This window comes from Sipha flava, unplaced genomic scaffold (assembly GCF_003268045.1).
Source record: "Sipha flava isolate LNK unplaced genomic scaffold, YSA_version1 44_pilon_pilon, whole genome shotgun sequence".
Lineage (NCBI taxonomy): Eukaryota > Metazoa > Arthropoda > Insecta > Hemiptera > Aphididae > Sipha > Sipha flava.
In genome coordinates this window covers 926,499-932,045 of record NW_020273203.1, presented here as the reverse complement: position 1 = coordinate 932,045, position 5,547 = coordinate 926,499, and positions in this window count along the sequence as shown.

The window sequence follows — 5,547 nt, the reverse complement described above, 5'->3', positions numbered from 1 at the left end:
GAGTTTTCGCGATGTCCTGGATAGAAAATTAAAAAGAAATGAAAATAAACTTGAAATATTTGATTTCAGCTGTATTATTTCCTGAAAAGCGTTTAAGTATTTTACATTTTCCAACGAGCGACTGTGGGTAGTTCGATGAGAAACTGTACACTAACGTTTTTGTCTCTACGACTCGGTGCAAAGCTTATCCCATAAGCTATTAAAAACAAATTGTCGCTGTTGTAATTTTCAGGTTTGAACCCGACGCTGCAATATTGTAAAAAAACACGGTTGTACAAACACTGTTTTCGCATCGCGCGAAACGTTTAAATATGTATATTGCATACGCGTGCGTATATTATAGGAGCTTACATGATTTGGAGTTAACCAGGCATTATGTTTCAACGTGGTTATTAACTAGTGGCGGTGGCCGTAATCAATATTTTGATACGAGCGATACATAATCTAACGAATTCATAGCCAATGTTCTATACACCTATGTGCGGTACAAAAATTGCACCGAAAGTAATAAATTGCATAAATCACAAAATGATTTCATCTCTGTCGCCCTTTTACAACCGTCCGTAACGCACTTCGAATCATAAATCCATCTCGGACTTGGTGAACTATGTTCTACGAGCGATTATGTTGAGTAAAACCCACGATTGGTCAACGAGACGAACGCATCGAATTATTCGGTGCGTTCGTCTACGATGTTTGTGTACCGAATAAAACATGAATAAAACACCTGTATTACGTAATGAAATTACTTAACGAGTCAGCATTCTATTTGATTGGTATGGTGGACGGATTTAGTTGGATACAAGAAGGAAGTAAATATTACATCTGTAAATCTTGAACGAGTTATCGATTTTTTTAAACATTTTTTTTTTCTTTAAGTACACACGGACGAGGAAGAAAACCAAAAAACCCTTGAGTAAAAAATAAAACACCATGCGGATCGAATTCGTTGACATCGGATTCGATCGATATCCTACGACGGGGAATCGACGAAAAATATTGATATTACGGTTTTCTCTCAAACTGTGCCGCATTTACCGCACACCAACATTTCGACTTCCCCCCTACCCACCACCGGTGTTTCGGATCATATGTACTTAACGCGTCCGTACGGAAATTCCGACGTATTATGCAACGGTGGTGGCATTAGAGTATTTTACCGATGTTTTATTAGGCGTGTAGACACAAGTACGCCATGTGTACTATGTAGTGGAATATTCAAGAGAATGGCGAAAAACGAACGTTGGGCTTAACCATGGTTTTGAAAGGGCAAATAAAAGGTAAGAAAAGGGACAGCAGACGGGCAATACCGATCGATACGGATTACAAACGACTCTCGGACCGTGCAGTCGTGCGCATGATGCACGACGATTTCGGCACGCGAAAACAGCGTTTAGCGCGAGATTCGGAATTTTTTTCATCTTTTTACGACGGAGCTATTTCTGTGGACGGGGTACGGACGGCAAAACAGGGATCAACAGCCGTTGTAGGCCTCTTTCATCACGGAAACGGATCGGACGAGAATAGAAAACGCAGTAGGTCAAAAAAAAAAAAAACTTGATTGTTTATCGAGTCGTCGGCCTTGTTATCGGAAAACTCGACGGATTGCTTCGATATTTTTCCGCCGTCGAAACGTTTCACAATTGACGGATTTCGTGTCCGATTTTAATTTAATTGCCAATCTGTGTTCATCGTCGTCGTGACTCGTAACCTAACTATGTAATACTTAAAAATAAAATACGATTGAATATGTCAACATCAATATAGACGGTTCTAACCATTACTATCGATGGACGGCTATTGATTTGTGGTCGGACTAAGTACTTACTAAGACAGATTATTATAATATTATTTTTTATATTTTATTAAGAAAAAATATGATTTTTGTTATTCCGAAGCAAGTCCTCTCGAGGCCAATGTATATAACACTCGTTCTGCAACGCGTTCTAATATAAATTACCATACGAAATCTCGGGAGAAGAACGCGAACCGAATGCGAAACTGTATCATTAAGACACTACAGCAACGTCCCTGCAGTGAAACCCACGTGTACAAATATATACTTAGATAAGCGATACGGGACGTCCGTAAAACTTTCACGAGTCGGCTCGTACACCACGGAGGGTAACCGATCACAATCCCGAAACTTTACCGAAAAATTCGACCGCGCCAGCCAAAGGAAAGATGGAATTTCGATACGACCATCCCGGTTCAACGGTAACGGTCGAGTAAGATTATGCAAACAGTTTCTCGTTAACATTTGCAATACGCAGGATAACCGTCAGTGCTTACGATCGTATCCGTAAAATAACTGTTATTAATCCTCGCCATCTTGGGCGTGGGAGAAAATTTTAGGAATCACCGACGTCTGCGGGTTTTGAACGTAATTCGTTCACAATTCGGACGATTCTACGTTTTATTAGTCGAAATGCGCTGTATGTGTGCAAACGCGCGCGCGAGAGAGAGAGAGAGAGAGAGAGAGAGAGAGCGAGAGAGCGAGAGAGAGAAAAAACAAAGTCTGAGTGGAAGGTTTTATTTTATTTTTTATCGCGTTACCGACCCCGGTTTACTAGCACCATTTGATTTCCTGCGTATTGCAATCCCACCGGGCTTAAATCCCCCTACGTCACCTTTTATTCTCTCAAATGTATACCCTCCCCTACATAATACAAACACACATACACACACACATACCCTCTAACTCGCCCCACTACTACGTATATTTGCTCTCTTTATACACATACACCGGCAAGCTCCACGCGCGTGCAAGTGCGCAAGTGAATACAGGGTGATTTATGGTTTTTCGCCGCGTACGCGTATACGTGCGAGTCGCCAGTACCGGTAGTCGCTGCGCTGCGCATCCGGTACATTATACGATCCGCTTTTTTTTCTACCGCCTATACACTCGTCGAAGGCAGACGTATACGGTAGTCGGCTTCTGCTTCTACTTTACCTTCGGTGACCCTAAAATATGATTTAATCTCTTGTCGTATACAAATAGCCCTTTGCGATAATCCTTTAATATTATATTTTTCGCGTGGCCGTTTTATTATACTCCCTGCGACGTACGATTGTGCCCCGTAATATGATATATAATGCGTACGGGATAGCCTCTCTATTATATTATTTGACTATTTTCTGACTTTTTTTTTTTTTATATATATATATAAAATATATAATAAATAAAACCATAACATTAATCATAAATCAAATAATGTACACCGCGCGATGATATGTATTATGAATTTATATTTTTATATTTTAAAATTGTTGAAATTCCTCGTATTGTTGTTCGGACCGTCTAGACGGTCATAAAACAGTGTGTACATATAATGATCATTAGGGCGCGTAACTGCGGTCCTGTGTATTTAATAACGTGTTCTCTGAAAGTAATTTATGTGTTCGTTTTTACTTGGAATTTATCACCGGCGAGAGGTTTTTCGTGCTCGGCGTTTCGTCCGTGCACAATTGTTTTATGCAAACGAAGTTAAGAAGCGTAACAGGAGGATAAAGCAGTTTCCCGCGTCCGAAATGACCCCCGGTAGAACAATTCTTCTGCGTAATGGGCCTCCTGTGTGCGCACAAAATTCGAATTAATGATTTTGTGAAAATATAAAAAGGCAAAAATCACCGTAACGGAATGTGCATTTTTTTTTTTTTTTTTTTTTTTTTTTTACCGATCGGAAGAAGATCTTCTTGTTTACGCGCGGTGGCGCGAACAACGACTCCGTCCCGTATCGCTTTCCGGCCCGGACCGTAATGTCATACCGCCGCGTACGCAGCAACACGTGAACGCCAACCGACGTAAGGCTCTGTGCCGCGCGACGTACCCACCGCGCACTGCCATACGAACAATGCGTACATTGCGGCCGATCGGTCGGTTCGAATCGTTTTCGGGTCCGGAAGACAAGGGGTTCACACGTCAACGTCTAACCGAACGGTTTTCCGTTCTACGGGGGCGGTATCCGCACATCGTGCGTTTTACGCGTGTCGCGTTCAACTTACCGCACGACCGTCGAAACCGTTCCCGTGTCTACGCGACACTATCGCGACCGTACGTTCGCGCTCGCCACCGACGTCGTCGCCGATAACAGCCGCGTTCAACGAACGATCGCGGTACCAGTGGAAACGATTGCCGGCCACCGCCGGTTCGTATCGAAACGTTTTGTCAACGTTCGTGTTTCCGGTTGGACTTGCGCGCCGCGAGTCGTTCGTCGTTCGCGGTGGCGTGTCTCGAGTTCACCAGTCGAAGGGTGTCGGGAGAAATGTGTTCGGAAACCGTCTTGAAACGGACACGTCAGGCGGTCGGCGTCGCCAAAAGTGTCGCGTGTTCCGGGACGACATCAGGTCCCGCGCAGAGGATATACGTACACGTGTTTCGAAGCGACCCGGTCGGTCGGTGCTTACCGGACCCGCCGGTTCGGTAACTCTCGATTGGACGAGTGTAACGTTTACGAATCGACTGACGCACCGTGGGTCCCTTGCGTTGGGCGTGCACGACGAGAAATCAAAAACGATTGGTACACGCGGGACGCCGAGCGCGCGCGTTTGTGGTCGTCGGGCTCAAGTGGTATTACGGGCGATGTCTCGATCCCGGAGCAATTAACGAGCAACGTTTGTTCCGCGGCCACCGAACAAATAATTCGCCCGAAGTACATCGATTCGGTTCGTACCGCAAACGCTAACGGCAATCGTACACCGCGAAACGTCAAAAACGGATACACCGAATCGTCTACTCGACGAACACAAACAGCGACCCGCGCGGCCGACCGATGAAATTGACGACACCGATTTTCTTCGAGTATTTTATTTCTCGACATTTTCTCGAACCTAATCGAAAACCTGATCTGATCGATCTTGTTTGACGGTGTGCCGCACGGACGTTTCGGTCGTCGAATTAGCTCTTGCGGTGCTAGAAAAACGGCAACGTTCCCGCCGGTTCCGCCTGGACACGCGTTAAAACAACTAAACTGACGACCGATCGACGTTGCGTTAGACGACGCAGTCGATGATATGATTGTCGTAGCACCGTCGTTCTAGTATCGTTATGAACGTACCGAGCGAAGTCGGCAACGTTGTTTTGACGCGCGCCCGTATCGCTAACGCGCGTAGAAAGCGATCGATGATCCAATTTCCACTACAGTTATCATCGTCCGCCCGTTTTTAATCGATCATTCCCGAGGTCGTTCCGTTACCGCCGATAAAACATTGCCAACAATAAAAACTTGTATCACGTGTGTTCACCCGTCGAAACGACCGAACCATTAATGATGCATTGTCGATATGACGTCGACGATTGATACGGGTCGGACGGCGCGCGCAAACGAACGTTCCGTTTAGGATTCCACGGTTTTGTTTCCGGGTCAGACATTAGCGCTCGACCGTCTTCGGATGGTGTTGTTTCAGCAGAAGTCGTTATAGAGGATTTTATCGGAAACGGTCCGCCGTTTTTGTACACGAGGATAGATCCTCGTGCTCACCGCCGATCGAAGCCGCGATCGTCGTCCGACGTGCAAATCGTTTTTTTTTTTTCTGTCCATCGCGTGA